Source organism: Vanessa cardui, chromosome 11 (genome assembly GCF_905220365.1).
Source record: "Vanessa cardui chromosome 11, ilVanCard2.1, whole genome shotgun sequence".
Classification (NCBI taxonomy): domain Eukaryota; kingdom Metazoa; phylum Arthropoda; class Insecta; order Lepidoptera; family Nymphalidae; genus Vanessa; species Vanessa cardui.
Window position 1 is genome coordinate 11,901,523 of NC_061133.1, and position 18,135 is coordinate 11,919,657.

The 18,135-nt window shown below is 31.0% G+C and overlaps 1 protein-coding gene across 1 annotated transcript in view; it reads right to left on the minus strand.

Moving 5' to 3' along the window:
* Nucleotides 1-17,893, minus strand: part of LOC124533730 — a 100,123-nt gene extending 82,230 nt beyond the window's left edge. The window contains exon 1 of the mRNA XM_047109182.1: nt 17,747-17,893. The gene's annotated coding sequence lies outside the window, so the exon portion shown is untranslated. The remainder of the gene's footprint in view (nt 1-17,746) is intronic.
* Between the last annotated feature and the right edge of the window lie 242 nt (nt 17,894-18,135).

Below are 18,135 nucleotides of genomic sequence, written 5' to 3' on the forward strand. Positions count from 1 at the left end.
AAAGTCACAGGAACGATCCTGACCCCTTGGACTATTGTGGTACCCACTCCAAGTGAAAAACTTAAAAGGGGGCGTAAATAAGAATATTAGTTATTCCTAAATTTCATAAAAATTGTAGTAATGCCCAAAAAAGTGAAAAAACTTTTTCTGGTAGTCTTTTATACTTTGTTCTGAAATTTGAGAATTTAGGTTTACGAGCATCAAGGCTTTAGTAAATAATATTTGGTATATTTTTAGATAAGTTAAAAAGTTAAGTTTTAAAAGCATTGCATTTTTTGCGTTAACATTCGATTTAACTTAAATGTTACTTAGTTTCAGATTTGTTATATTTTTAAAAATACCTGCGATCGTGCTAATTAGCACCTGAAAAATAAATGTGAACAGTTTTCTTATTATTACTGTTAGGATTATAATATTTCTAAAAATACAGAAGCTATTAGTTAAAAACAGCTTACAGTCTAAGCTTTTCTTAAATACCGTGAAAGAGTATTAAAAAGAGTTTTTAATACACTGTATCATATTTTGGTGGGTATTTCCATATTTTTATTAAATTGTTTATTCGAAATTCAAACGAGACAGGAGATTTGAAATAAGAGACATTTATTAAAGTAACGAACGAATCCATCACTGTCGTAACTTAACGCGTTAAATAATTTTCTTTTAAAATATTTACCTTTAGATTACTTTGAAGACATTCATCACAAAGCACTTTGGGAGGAATCATTTAATTTTTTCTCTGAAGATAAAAAGAGAGAAACAGAAAAGTTCTATCAGAATAATTTTTATTCATATAATTTTTGAGATCAGTTGTGTTCTAGTATAGGTTTTTTTAAAGTGAAAATTCTTTGTTTAATATTGTAACAACACATTTACTTCTTATTTTGATTGTTAATAAATGTAGGTAAACTAGCAAATGGGCTAGCTGGTGGTAACTGTTCACCGCCCCTAGACATTGGTACCACCAGCATTTGGAGCTAGAATTCTATTTCCTTTGTTCATGTAGTTACACATGCTGACTTACCTAACAAACAAGAACAGAATTATACTATTATTGTTGTGTATACCACTTGACCACTTAAATTCAGGAGGTGACCTAATTTCCAGACCACCTACGTGTAAAAATGAAATAAAAAATCAAGAGTTCATATATAGGAAAAATGCGAAGATCATAAGTAACCGCAAAAACCGCTTTGCAAAACTGGATATGTAAACGATACATTTTTAGTAATTAATATGATATGAACACAATTATTTTATGTATTTGCCTCAAGTTAAGAACAGATAATAGAAGTGCTTGATCATGCTTGGTATCGGTATGGTATAGTGTTGTAACATTTATTCAACTATTTCATCCGAAGAAATTACAAAGGAAGATTTACTGTTCATAGGAGTTGCTCTAACATAAACTAATCTAAAAGTTTTAACACGGTGTTGCCAGACAATAAATAAAAAAGCATCTTAAAAAAACAGTAGATTTACGTAAGTAAATATTCACATGAAGCTATACTAAGTGTGTGAGTGTTGTAATGATAATATTTCATATTATATTTAAAAAGAAAATGAAAATTACAATCTGTATTATACAAAAGGACGCAAGTGTAATTATAAAATGCAAATATATTTAAAATATGCTATTCATTGTACGAAATGTCTTTAAAATATATAAAAATCAGGTCCATTAATCCATTTCGATAATGCCTGAACGTGTTTTAAAGGCCATTATGTTGAAAGTAAAAAAAATCCTTTCATAATAAATTTCAATTGAAAAAGCTCTTCAAACGCAAAAATATCTTTCAGTCGCCGTTCAACTGAATTTATCAAAGAATTTGATTAAAAAAAGGTAAAATTTTATTATGACAAATTGCGGTAGAACGGCACTGACTAATAATAAATTTTCTTTAGTATCAATCATTTTAACGTCAACAATACTTTTTTTATTATGATTTTCGAGGTAATATTTATGTTGGCAAAGAAAGTAAATTTTAATGCCCAAAGATTGTTTGAATGAAACGCATCCGACGCGATAGTATGAAAGTAGATCTATCTAAAAATTATACAGTTATTAACCAAAGGTTTTTGTATAAAAACAAAGACGAACAAGAAGTTAAAAAAATATATTATATTATAAGCTGGTTTAATGTTTAATGATCACCAGAATCTATGCTGAGAGTGACGCGTGGTGAACATCAAGCCACTGACACCTTAAGCGCGGATGGCTTTGTTAAGACTTTGTAGGTACCACCAACTCATGATATATTCTACCACCAGAGAGAATATTTAGTCTGACGTACGACCTAGCGTAATTAAAGGCACAAGTGGCAGATATTACAGTTGGTGGCACTACTTTAAATGAGTGGTGATCACTTATCATAATCAGGTGATTCATTTGCTCGGTCTACATATTACAGTTTGAGTTTAAGCAGACTTTTGATGATTAGCTATACTATGATATATATATATATATATATATATATATATATGATAACGATGTATCTAATATTTTTTTATTTCTCTTACATTTAATAACTTCATTTATAATTCTACAGCTATTAAGTCTAACTATTGCGGTTCATGAGACCTTATAAAAAAACATCAAAGTATTTATAAAAAAGAGTGTTAAACTGCAGCTTGTAACGTTTAACAAAAATGTTTCATACACCAAAATATATATCAAAAAGTAAGTAAGTTAGAGATTATGTAACATTCGCTGAATATTCCGAAAATTGACGACATACTTTATAGCAAATCACAATACTACGAAGTTATGTGATTAATTCATCAAATGTAAACAATTTCGAAACTCCGTATCTATTTGTCTTCTGAACTCTTGTTTGTCTAACACACGATTAGTATGTTATTTTAAGGTAGAAGTTACAACAATGTTGTTGCTTGTACCTCGAGGTGGCAGTTGATTTAGTGTAGAACTTACAACAGATACAATCTAATTTATCATAGAACTAAGTCCCCGTTCTGCGTCTATTTCTTTGTCTGAACAAGATTACGTCGAAAACCGGACAAGTGCGAATTGGACTTGGGCACGAAGGGTTCCGTGCCGTTACCTATAAAAAAATTGTAAACAAAATTATGAGTGTCGCATGGGAGACCCTAAATATTTATATAATATATATGTATGTCTGTCTGTCTATCTACTACAGTTCACGAGATACAGCTTGTTGACTAACGGACTTATTGACAAATCCATGCGTATTCATTTAGTCGTTTTAATTAATTTTATTAATAAAAATTAATTAAAACGACTAAATGAACAGTTAATTTAATTTTTATTCTTATTATATTATAAATGTTTAATTAGACTATAAATTAATTTAATTATATCTCAATTTGTATTCAATTCATTTTAATAAAATTTTACTAAAACCATTGTGGAAAGTATTGTGTGCGTAAACATTTAAATCATAACTGCGAAACCAATTTAAAAGGTATAAAATTGGATTATATTTTAAAATAATCATGAAAATCTACTCAAGATAACTACTCAATATCATTAAATTTGAATAAAAATCTATGAAATGATCCGATAATAAAGTTCTATTTTCAACCGACTTCCAAAAGGAGGAGGTTATCAATTCGTCTGTATTTTTTTTTTTTTTTTTTTTTTTTTTTTTTTTATGTTTGTTACCTCATAACTTTTCACTGGGTGGACCGATTTTGATAATTTTTTTTTTGTTTGAAAGGTAGTGCTTCCCGTGGGGTCCCATTTTTTTTTTATTTTTTTCCGAAGATGGTATCCATATGAAAACGACATAAGTCTTAAATTTGCATTATGTATATGCGCGACAAATAGGTGAATAACTGAAAATCACGTTAACCAATTTTGATAATTCTTTTTTTATTATGAAATATATACTTCAAGGGTAATTTGGTGAAAGTTTGGTAAGGTTCTGAGCACAGGATCCATGACAAAGTAATGGAACGGAAGGGAACGGAACAATTCTGAGGAGCACGTTGGCGATACTCGGTAGAATCTTTTATTTATAGGTTAATTGGATATTTGAGTCACCTTCCGTAATGTGGTTATGTTTACGTAATTATCATAGTCGAATATTATAATCAACTAGCTACCCACCCCGGCTTCGCACGGGTGCAATACTGATACAAAATATACTACAGAATTTGTTTATTTACGACATCACATCGCAAACTTCAAAAATTATCAGTGTTTCTTTACTATATTGTTCATTTATTATATACACAAACGTTCCCCTTGAATCATACTATCTTTTAAAAAAAACCGCATCAAAATCCGTTGCGTAGATTTAAAGATATAGGGACAGAGAAAGCGACTTTGTTTTATACTATGTAGTGATGGAACTCCTATACGGCTCGCAGTTAGGGTGCGATATGGGGCAGAATTTCTTACTATCTTTAATCAAATTTTGTGTATGTGATGTTATGTCATATGATGTACGAAATATAGTTGGTCTTTTTCAAAGTTTTTTTTGCTGAGATCGATTACAGCTCTTTCGAGGGATCCTTGTAGTTTACGCCGCGTGACGTATTAAATCCGCATTTTCGAAAGTCTATTTTTGCTTTATTCGCAAGTTTCCTTTGAAATTGTCCTCGAAGTAGTTTCTGACTCATGTAAACGGAACGCTTAATCTATCCATATTAAAAAAAATACTTAGTCAACATCAGCTTCACTTAAAATCAAAAAATAAATAAAAATTTTAACAAAAAGAAAAACCGACTTCAAACAAAACACTATTTTAAAACAAATGAATTTGCACGAAAAAGTAATAAAAATAATTGCGTATTCAACATATTTTTAGAGTCATCCTAAGTTAAGTGAAATGAAAAATATTAGACTACTTAAAAGTCGATTTACGATTATATAATGTAGTTATAGTTATTGGTATATTTGGAGTCGGTGTCAGAAAAATAAAGTAAGTTGGAGATTATGTAACAATCGCTGAATAGCCCGAAAATTGACGATATACTTTATTGTATATCAAAACACGAAAGCGACTTTGTTTTATACTATGTAGTGATGACAAGTTTGAGACAAATTTAATATCTATATAAAAGTACTTTAATAGAGTTTTTATGATTTTGAAGTTTTCTTTTATGTCCGATAACGAGATGTATTAAAGAGATAAATTAAGTACATGGTGCGTGATAGGGCTTGAAGCGATAATCTTCTGTTAAGATTTACGCTTTCTAACCACTGGGACATCTCGGTTTTGACTACTAAAAATGCATTTTAATCTTATGAAATAAATATGCTTTGCATTGCAAAATATATATCAAAAATAAAGTAAGTTGGAGATTATGTAACATTCGCTGAATAGCCCGAAAATTGACGACATTATAGCAAATCACAACACTACGAAGCAATGTGATTAATTCATCAAATGTAAACAATTTCGAAACTCCGTATCTATTTGTCTTCTGAACTCTTGTTTGTCTAACACGCGATTAGTATGTTATTTTAAGGTAGAAGTTACAACAATGTTGTTGCTTGTACCTCGAGGTGGCAGTTGATTTAGTGTAGAACTTACAACAGATACAATCTAGTACTAATTTATCATAGAACTAAGTCTCCGTTCTGCGTCTATTTCTTTGTCTGAACACGATAACGTCGAAAACCGGCCAAGTGCGAATTGGACTTGGGCACGAAGGGTTCCGTGCCGTTACCTATAAAAAAATTGTAAACAAAATTATGAGTGTCGCATGGGAGACCCTAAATATTTATATAATATATATGTCCGTCTGTCTACCTACCACAGTTCACGAGATACAGCTTGTTGACTAACGGACTTATTGACAAATCCATGCGTATTCATTTAGTCGTTTTAATTAATTTTTATTAATAAAATTAATTAAAACAGTTAATTTAATTTTTATTCTTATTATATTATAAATTTTTAATTAGACTATTAATTAATTTAATTATATCTCAATTTGTATTCAATTCATTTTAATAAAATTTTACTAAAACCATTGTGGAAAGTATTGTGTGCGTAAACATTTAAATCATAACTGCGAAACCAATTTAAAAGGTATAAAATTGGATTATATTTTAAAATAATCATGAAAATCTACTCAAGATAACTACTCAATATCATTAAATTTGAATAAAAATCTATGAAATGATCCGATAATAAAGTTCTATTTTAAAGCCCTCAACCTCATATAAAGCTTTTACAGATATCACTGGCAATTTGCCAAATATAGAATACTAGAATGGCATCAAAGTCCCATTTTGTCTTATTGCGAGTCCAATAATAATTTTATTGCCTGTAGAAACATTATATATCTTGACAAGTATAGAAATATAAATCATAAGTACTTGAAATACGGGTTAAATTCGCGTAATAAGCACAATTTATCACGCAGTTATTGCAGTTTGTGAGATATTAAGTGAGCGAAACGATAACTCAGGACAAAGAAAACCTTTAAGAAGAATTGTAAGTATTTTAAGAGTAATCATCACTTAATAAAATATCCCCCTGGCTTCGCACGGGTGCAATGATATGATGACACAATAGAAACTTCTAAAATTATCCGTGTTTCTTGAATATAGTGTCAAATTATTATATACAAAACATTTCCTCGCGAATCACTCTATCTAAAAAAAAAATATTTTTTCTAATAAGTAGCACCGACTTTGAGGTCGGTGTTATTTTTAAAAAAAAAAATATTTTATTTTACTGTTTTTAGTGTTATTTCTCAAAATAGAAATTAAAAGTCCTTATGTAACAAATGTTTATTTGTTGATTTTTTCAAAAAGCGCTGAACGTATTTCAATAAAACTTATATGGGACCAGTTCTGGAGCATGATATACCAAACAATAACATAACAAAAGAAATGTTTAGTAAACCTGTACTTCTCGTCATAAAAGCTACGAAGAGGAGTATAAATCCATATATAAATATTGAAAGAACTATTTCCTAACTCCTATTAATTGAGGACTTACACCTTCCATCATCAGCTCAGCAGTATAACACTATGATTGGCAGAAGCAAATGCCAATATAATTTCAGAAAATATGTAAAACACGGTACATGTGCCTATAAAATTTGAGGGTACCCCTCGATTTCTCCAGGATCACATCATCAGAATCTGATATCTTCATCATGGTACCATTCCAGGAGTATCTTTTTTTCACTAAAAAAAAATCATCAAAATCGGTTCTTAAATGGCGAAGTATTCGGCGAACAAACATAAAAATTATATACGTATATACCGGTCGAATTGAGAACACTCCTTTTTTTGAAGTCGCTTAAAAAAACCGCATCAAAATCCGTTGCGTAGTTGCAAAGATTTAATCATACAAAGATACATTTGGACAGAGAAAGCGACTTTGTTTTATACTATGTAGTGATGGCAAGATTGAGACAAATTTAATAGAACAAGTATTTAATAGAGATTTTATTATTCGGAAGTTATTTTTTATCGCCTAGAACGAGTGCATTGCAGAGATAAATTAAGCCCAATATGGCGCATGCTAGAGTTTTAACCTATAATCTTCTGTTAAAATTCTCTTTCACTCTAACCACTGAGACATCTCGGCTCGGACTACTAAAGATGCATTTTAATCATTATGAAATAAATATGCTTTATTTTAAATGTCTTTTTTACAAACTATTTGAATTATAATCTTTATTATTACATAGTATAAAAAAAGTAGCTTACTGACCTGTACCTTATGAATTACACAATTTATTTTGATGCGCTTTTTTAATGGATAGAATAATTCGAGAGGGAAGGTTTATGTATATAATACACAGACAATATAATAAAGAAACAATTATAATTTTCGAAGTTTTTAATGTGCTATCATAAATAATCAAATTCTGTAGTATACCTATTTAGTATCAGTATTGCAATCGTGCGAAGACGGGGCGGGTCACTATTAGTAACAATAAATGTTCCACATTAAAAGGAATCATTGATCATGAGAAAATATTCGTTTCAAAATCAAATAATCATTAAACTTTACGATCACCGTTTGAACCGAATATTCATTAAACCATTTGCCACCGTTATAAACATTAATAATAATAACATTAAAACTGTTATAATCACCAATGAAAAAGATAATATAATGTTGTCCGTTAATTAGTTTCCATGAATAAATTAGCCCTTGTTCATGGTAATTTTGATAGAAAATCGAAGTTAATTTCGGACGAGTCGATCGCATGTCAAAGCCTCCAACTTCACAAAGTCTAGACTCAGGTAAATGTTTAGATTTTGAGAAGCACCTTCGTTGTTATCGACTCCACGTTTTCGTGACTGGGACCGTTTAGGTCAGTAATTTCGCTATCATATTAGGTTACCTTTGTGTCCGTTGGAGTTTGCACGATATAGAATTATACTGTTGTTTTAAATTAAAGCAAAATAATAATTACTTCACAAATTTAAAATGATGAAATTGCACGTTAACTTTAACAATACAACACAAATACCTCATTTGACTCAAACTCAACTTCAAGGGTGAAAAGATTTCATTATTTATTATCTTGGGACAAAAAACACGAGGACTTTATATGTGTTAAATCAGGATATAAGCTATCTCTTCAAAGTTTCATCAAAATTCGTTGAGTCATTGTTGCGTTATATTACTCATTTAATTAATTACTGATTTCAATGTTGTTGGTACGAGTGAAACTTCTACCTCTAAGTACATAAAAACCTAAATTGAAAAAAGATCTAATTAATATGAATTAGACAACATACACTATGGTGTTTTGTATTATAAAAAAACATCGGTTTTTAGTGTAACTCATCTTAATAACACCCCCATACATTATTATGAATCATTCCTTTGTTCAACATTCTCAATACCTCAATCTTGGGAACCTATCCAGACGATTCTGAGCACATAACCAAGTACAGTACCCAGGATATCTTTAAAAAATTCAATTATAATTATGGTGTCTGCTAGAGTTCTAAACCTTATCCTCAAAGGGAGAGAAGGCCTTAGCCCAAAAGTAGGAAATTTACAGGCCTTTGTTGTTGTTGTTGTCTTCTAGAGTTAACAGATATCTTCTAGGCAAGCGTACTATATTGAAGACAGCACTCGATGTTTAGCATTAGGCAAGACTATTAAGGATAATAAAAACACATAATAATATGTTTTAATAAAATATACAAAGCATCTAAATTAAATGGTCAAGTTTCAAAATACAAGCAGCAATTTTTAAAGCTATGTAATTCTATGGGCGCGTTATGAAAAGTTATGAGCCTATTTTTTATTTTTTTTATTTGCGCACAAATATTTGACAATTTTGACACGAAATAATCACGAAGTGTGAAGCAGCTCGGTAAGCCGCCAATTAAGTGCTAAATATCACGAAATAGACAACCTTATCTTATTTTACAAAGTATATTTTATTACAATTTTAAACTGTGAAGGTTTTTTGTGAGTGTTTATGAATTATAATAATTATTAAAACTGAAAAATTAGAATAACTCACGAACGTGCATAAACACATGCATATTATTATTTTACGCAAAACGCTTAACTTTCTTCAATTTTCCTAATTTAAAATAGTAACTGTTATTTATCTGTAAAATATAAACACCAGCATGTTAACTATTACCATGTCCGTTTTAAAATTTACTATATATATAATACTACAGGATTTTTTATTTACTATATTACATTAGAAACTTCGAAAATGATCAGCGTTTCTTATATATTGTCCATGTTTTATACAAAAACCTTCCTCTCGAATAATTCTATCTATTAACACATCAAAATCCGTTATGAAATTTTAAGACCCTCGAATCTCTCTATCTATTCAAAAACCCGCATCAAAATCCGTTGTGTAATTTTTAAGATCTAAGCATACATAAAGACAGACAGCGGTAAGCGACTTTGTTTTATACTATGTAGTGATAATTACATTTTAGAGAATAAAAACGATGACGTCATAAAATTCTTGTACGAATTTTCAACGAAAATCAAAGTACAGGTGAATTTTAATAGAAAACCGAAATCAATGAATACGTGTTCTAATGAATTTGAATTTCATCGCGGTAACATTTTCCGTCGATGAACATCTGAACTCATTGAAATTTCCCCGCTCAAGGAAATATTTTAATCTCAATTTGAAATTTTCCCTCTCCAGTTTTTAATTTAGAACTTTAATTTAAAATACGGTTAGTGGTTCTATGTTTTTTTTTCCTTAAGTAGTTCAACCTTTAGTAACATTAATATAGTTAAGTTATGCTGTTTTTAATTTTGTAATTAAATAATAAAAGTCATAATTTTAAATAAAAACTTGTAACAGCTGTGCTAACTTTGTATTAAAAATAATATGATATTCTAAAACTTAAAACTATCAAAACAACAGTACAGTAACAGCCGGTAAATCCCACTGCTGGGCTAAGGTCTGCTTTACTTTTGTTTGAGAGCATATTCCAACATGCTCCAATACGGGTTGGGTACACACGTGGTAAAATTTCGTTGAAAGTTGTCAGGTTTTTTCACGATGTTTTCTTTAACCGCAAAGCACGAGATGAATTACAAACACAAATTACGCACATGAACAGTGCGTGTCTGGGTTTGAACCCGCCGTCACCACTGGGCCATCTCATCTCTTTAAACAATATCAACTTAAAAAACAATTATTTTATATTAATTAGAATAGTTAGAATAATTTTAGAGTTCACACTATATACTTACCTATTTATGTATATTGCTTAAGCAGTAAACACGGCATATAAACCAAACTGATTTCGATTAGATTTCATTTCGTTTATCCCTTTTGAAAATTAGCCCGCACATATACATATACCGCCAAAACTGGTCTTTTTGGTTTTGGGCACCAATACAATGCCATATTTAGTAGTTAGCCAGTAATTAGCAATAGCGATGGACACTTTATTTTTTTCCTTTATATAGTAAAAAATTACGAAATAGAACCAGCAAAACCCTTTAGAATTGCTCGAGAAAAGACACTTCATTATAAGGTTTTGTATATAAACCTATCTTCATGCCCACACGGCAAAACAAAAACATTACCAGCGCGCAGTATTTGTTTGTAAGCAATCCATCACACTGTTAGCAATTTCGCAACTCCAAATATTCGGGTGACATGCCTCGGCAACGTGACAAGTTATTTGTCAGACGTGACACGCCGTGAAGTTTAATTGACATCTAATTCGTACAATAACGTTCAGTCTAAGTGGCGATCAAATCCTGGTTACATAATTCGGCTGTAAGCTTAATGCTCATTGGTCGCCTATTGGCTATCTCACCACTAACTAACGGTTATTTAGTTAAACTGGCTTTGATCACCGCTTAGTAAACAGTAAGATGAACAAGATTTTTATTTTGCGCCATATTAAAAAAAGACAATGTTCATTTAGAGCATATAAAATAAATTAAATCAATTTGTTAGCATAGTATTTTTTCTAAACAATTTTTTTTTAAAGAAGTTCGTCTTCTGCGGCAAATATTTTGAGCTGTTGACGCAAATGTATGTCAATAATTCGGAAAATTATTTTATTCATCAAAGTGTGTCCTGCTTTTGCAATACAATTATATAATTATTTAGCATTATCAATATTTCAAAACGTGTAGTTTTCGATGCTATGGGATGTGCAGCAATTTCACCTTGCCTAACAAAGCACGTACGCCAACAATCAAAGCTTCGAGGCTTCGTTTTCTTAAGATCGACAAAACTACATAGCATTAATAGTTTCGATTTAGTTAAGTTTTTATAAATTTTATAGTATAAACATAAAATCGCATCCAATTCCCAGGAATAGTAACATTTCACAGGAAATATGTATATTAAAAGAATATTCGAAATATTATTTTATTTATATTCTAAATACCCTTGGGATTACAATAATTGGAGTAACAGATACACGTGTGGCAAACTCGCATCCTACATAAGCCTCATGATGATAAATACAATTTAGGAACATATGAAACTTCACGGAAGTATACGAAAGCGATCTCCTGATGCTCCCGTGTAGACAGAAAGGATAGCTTTTAGGGGTATTCCGTTGTACTAGGGTGCTCTTTTTCTGGGTAGTTCTTACAATTCATTCTGGGTAAAACGTGTAAAAAGTTTTTACTAGCGGGATCAAAATAGAGTTCGAAAATCCCATACTATTCGATTAACATTCGCGTATTCTAAAAACTGTTTATATTCTAAATTGAATGCAAAATATATTCAAAGAATATAAACTTATTTAAAACCAGTTTTCTCTTAAACGAATGTAGCTCTAAATAGAGTCACAAACAGTCAAGCTTAAAAAGAAACGGTGTTCCATTTCAGCAGAAATCGAAAAACATAGTGAAAATGGACGTGTTTCCGTGCCGTGACAAAAGTACCCGCGTGACCGGGATTCGCGACACGTGTCTTGATAGAAACACTCCCACGAGATAGCTGTGTCAACATGAAAATGGGGAATTTCGTAAATAATTTTCCCTCGCTAACTCAATTGTTGGAAACGATGTTTATCTCGTTCGAGTGCTTAAAACAATAGGTATTCAAATTAGATGGTTTTATTCATACGAAACTGTTATTCTATTTATTTTTAACTGACTACACATAAAAAGCGTTATGATTTTCTCGGATTATGTGTCTGTTTATCTGTTCCCATGTAATTCAATTCAATTCTTGGTTTAATGGCTTTTAGTTGTACCGACAGGGCACAAAGTATTTCGCCAATGACACGTAAGATGGAGAAGACACGAAAGAGATTGATTGGTACAGTTGAGGAAACAAACTCAATTAAATTTTGAAGATTAGCATAGTCGTAGTAATTTCCTTGTTAATCCTTAACCTAGAACAACACAAACATTAAGGGTTAATAATAAGGTACAGTAAAAATAATTGTTAGATGTTCCCATGTAACTCGCGTAATTACTAATTATGACAGATGTCATTATTTTTCTTTGTCATGCCAATGTATCTATCTTGTATAATACGACAAAAATAAAATCGTAATAATATATTGATTATGATCGCGAAGAAATATTTAATTCTTAAAATTATATAATAACTCCAGTTAAGAAAGTAGTGATGAAGTTATATCGCACTTGAGAAATTTAGACATGTAATTTATGTTTAAGTTAAGCTCGAAAGGCATTAGCCAAGCACTTGGTTGGTCTCGCGGGTTGTGTCAAAATGTCGAAAGCAATGAAATAAAGCATCTGTGTTACACAAACAACTATATGACCGATGACCTTCGCGATCGAGTAGTGTGTACACCGGTTTTCATGGCTACTCCACTTCGAGGTCTTGGGTTCGATTCCCGGCCGAGTCGATGCAGAAAAAAGTTCATTAGTTTTCTATGTTGTCTTGGGTCTGGGTGTTTGTGGAACCGTGGTTACTTCTGATTTTCCATAACACATGTGCTTTAGCTACTTATATTGAGATCAGAGTAAAGTATGTGATGTTGTATGCTACAACATCTTTGGGCAGATACCTAGTCTCTTTCAGAATCTTTTCAGCGTCAACAAACGTGGTTATCATCATCAGGTATCATCTGCAGAACATTCTTTAATATAAAAAAAAATATTGTTGAATATAGTTCCGATATCATGTTAATATTTTAACAATTCCTCCATTATATTGCCAAAAGCACTTCGAGAGTAAGGAGTGCACTTAGCTCCCTCCTTGCTCCACACAGAATTGCTACTTCCTAAGTGATACACGTTTTATTAGAGAAGATAAAAAAACATTCGACAAGATGTATGATAAATTTTTTTATGGTATAGGTTGGCGGGCTAGCATATAGGCCATCTGATTGTAAGTGGTCACCATCACCCATAGACAATGAAGCTGTAAGAAATATTAACTATTCCTTACATCGTCATTGTGCCACCAACCTTGGGAACTAAGTTGTTATGTCCCTTGTGCTTGTAGTTACACTTGCTTACTCACCCTTCAAACCGGAACACAACAATACTGAGTACTGTTATTTGGCGGTAGAATAACTAAATTTTTTTGGACAGGAATCAACTGGTCACGTTAGACATCGCGTTATCTTCGATTGGGAATATTGTGTGACAGTGTCTCCCTATAATTTATATTTCAAATTTCAAGTTCCAAGTTCAAACTTTAACGACAACAACAACGGCCTGTAAATTTCCTACTGCTGGCTGGGTTTGGAACATATTCCATCAGGCTGTTCCAATGCGGGTTGGATACACATGTAACAGAATTTCTTTGAAATTAGACAAATGCAGGTTTTTTCACGATGTCAGCTTCACCGCCGAGCACGAGATGAATTATAAACACAAATTAAGTACATGAATATTCAATGGTGCTTGCCTGGGTTTGAACCCGCATTCATTGGTTTAGATGTACGCGTTCTAACCACTGAGCCATCTCGGCAAATATTGCCTGATATATACCTATTATTTCTAACAAACGAACCTGAAAACGCCAAATAAAATGGATATTCTAAACAACGCCAGTTTATTTTATCTTTGTCATAAAATATATTGTGTATTGCATATTTCAGGTGTGGAATGCTCGGCAACGTCTAAGTGCTGCTACATAGATGTTTGAAACCGCAAAACATTGTAACGCTCGTTAACGTCGCGTCTGAGCGTATTCCATTGATGATGGGTATCGGATCGGGGACTTCGGATTCAAATCTCATTGAAGAAGTTATCGGATCGCGTATGAATTTTTTTTTATACGAGTAGTCCCCAGCGGCTTAGCTCACGTTTTAGGTTGTTGGTTGTCATGTAACAGGCAAAAAAGTAGACTATGACCATTCTTGGAGTTAAATTTTGCGTCATAAAAAATTTCACCAAAATCGGTTCAGCGATTTGGTTGTAAAAGACCGACAGACAGGGTTACTGTCAAATTTATAACATTAATTTTATATTAAATAAGTGTGTACAAATAAACTACATGATGGTAAGTAGTCACTTATACCTATGCTCTGTGCCTGTAGTTATACTGGCTTACCGATTACCGGCAATCATCATTCAAACTGGAAGACAACAACAATGAAAGCTACTGTTGTGAGGTAGAATTTCGGACCAGTTGGTAATACCTACCTAAATGAGATTGCACCAAATAAAATTGACAATTCTGGCATTGGAAAATTGCCAGTTTTATTACTGATTTTCTAAAACATGTTAAGCTATTTGTCTTTGGTCCGATTTCTCTATACTTCAGCGAGAATGCCATCCTATTGGACTATAAGAGTGTTTTTTTTTATGGAATGGGTTGGCGGACGAGCATATGGGCCACCTGATGGTAAGTGGTCTCCTGTGTTTTATCTTTTTATTTTCACTCTATCTCATAGCTCATAGCATATTCATAGCCCAACATAGCCTAATCATTTAGATTGGCTAGCTTTCACGAAATAGGTAAGGCGTTTATTCCTTATGTTCTAAATAAATAAACCACTAATTTATTTTCAAAAGTGAAAACGAATTTGCTATACAAAACAATTACTATAAATTATTAATAGTACGTGTTCAATTAGAAAAAAAAATTGGAATATATTTTTTAAATTGTTATTTTAATTTCGCTAACTGATCAGAAATACTTGAATGGGTTCATTCATATGTACATATTGTTTATAGAGAATGTTTCAAGAAACAATAAATAAAAAAATAGAGAAGAATTGATAACCTCCTCCTTTTTGAAGTCGGTTGAAAAGAACGCGAAACATAGAACAGTCAGATCGATTGTTGGATTGCTTCTGATTTATTATTTTAGTAAAAAAGTAAAGTAAAGTAACAGCCTGTAAATTACCCACTGCTGGGCTAAGGCCTCCTCTCCCATTAAGGAGAGGGTTTGGATCATATTCCACCACGCTGTTTCAATGCGGGTTGGTGGAATGCACGTGTGGCAGAATTTCGGTAAAATTAGACACATGCAGGTTTCCTCACAATGTTTTCCTTCACCGGCGAGCACGAGATGAATTATAAACACAAATTTAACACATATACATATATATATAGTGGTGCTTGAATGGGTTTGAACCTGAAATCAACGATTAAGATGCACGCGTTCTAACTACTGGGCTCGATTAATTATTTAAAATCGTATTAATTCCTTTGACAGTTTGTAAAAATAGAAGAGTTTATAAACAGTAAGCAGGCAGTTAGATGATAAATTTACTTAATTCAACATTACGACATACAACAATATCATCTACTGTTATATACTTAAGGCATATAGTTGCTTAAAATTAAGCTCATTTAACATCTCTTTTAATAACACTACATAATACTGCACTATAATTATATCAAGTACAGCTATCGTCGACCACAGTTCTATTAACTTCTAGCAGTAAAAAGTGAAATAGAGCTCAACTGGATTTTTTATTAAAAAGTTTTATATTATTAAATTTCGCAATATAAATAACATAATTAAAATGCTATATGTATGTTCTTTTTAAGATGATATATTTATTTTTATTTATATTATTCTTAATATTTATATCTGTTATTGCATTTTCTTAATCGTATATATAGTAAAAATTAAAATGAAATAAAATGTTATTCAAAAAGGCTTCAACACTAAGGAGATTATAAATTATTGTAAAACTGAATCGAACATTACAACGTTCCTGAAAATACTTTTTTTTTATTAAAATATAAATTGCATTTTATCATATGTTTTTATTGGATATAAATCCTTTTTGCACGAAACTGACGACTACATAGTGATGAGCTAGCGATCGAAATACAACCGTAGTCACTATGTATAAAAATTTTATGAAAACATTAATTGTATATTTAATAACTACATTAAATTATTAACATTGACAACCGTGCGAAGCCAGGGTATGTCTCTTGTACATAGTTATAAATTTGTTTCGATTTATTCTTTAAGAATGAACAACAATGCTCTTTAAAAGATAATAAATAAAAAAAGTGAGTTGAGAAATTTTTTTGAAAAAAAAAGAAAATCGCTTGAAAAACAATAAAGCCTTAGATTGAACTGTTTAGTATTTGCATACTAAACTACAATAATAAAATCAGAATTTGCATTTAAATCTTACGTAAATCGTTTCCACCCTTCAAATAGTTATTTCTTATTTGCATTCTCTCGAATAAAATTAACATTATATTAAAATAATTTGGTTAATTTTCTGGTTCGGTTGGGTATAACAATTTATCAAGTACATCAATTTTTATTTTCCCTTATTGTTTTTTTAAGCTGGTATCTGCATTCAATAAATATAGAAATCACCTCGCTAAAAAGAATATACCATATACCATAAAATAATATCTGTGCTCTTATTGTGCAGCTCTTTTTAAAGGTTTATATGAAACTACCAAACAGACTAACCATCATGTATTATATAAAGTAATCACAAAAAACTAAATACATTTTGAAAAACATAGCTAAGTGTAGGATTATTATATTTTTTTTAAATTAAGGAATTATGTTAAGGCACTGAATATAAGTAATATTTTTTTAAAATGATTAATGCTGGTAATATTACAGGATAAATTTAAAAAGAAAAAGAATAACGAATATTCAACGTGTTCACTTTTTGAGTGAGCAATTGAACACAATTAATATAACATAGCCTGCACTTTTTAAGAGAAAATAAAATCGCATACCTACGGAAAATCATATTTTCATTTTAAATTTAAATTTCCTTTCATATTTTCAAAAATAAAATTATGCAATAATAGTCGTTTTTGTAAAAGCTTTTTTTATTGTAGAGTTGATCAATTTATCAATTGTAATGCCAGATATTTTTGCAACGTATAAAACTTTACACTTTTATTAATATCGAAATATTTTAATAAATTAATTATAAATAACTTACCATTGTTAAAAATAAATAAAAATTCACGCTCACAGTTAACCACAGTGTTTTATTTTATTTAAACACAGATTTATTTACGCTGATGATCAGAGCGAACTTTTACCGCGAAAGCACAACGCACCAGCGTGCGTTCCATACGAACGTCAAAACGCTACTGCCTTGTTAAGGGTGCGTGTGCATTGTCAAATAGATTTGTTTCAGCGTTAAAGGGTTTTTTATAGCGTCAATTAGGCTCTTACTGTGTAACTAATAAAACATTAATACATTTCGTGCTATATTGTTTTTTTTTTTTAATTTTGTCACATATGCATTCCACCACCCGCATTGGAACAGCGTGGTGGAATATGTTCCGAAACCTTCTACCCAAATTGAGAAGAGGCCTTAGCCCA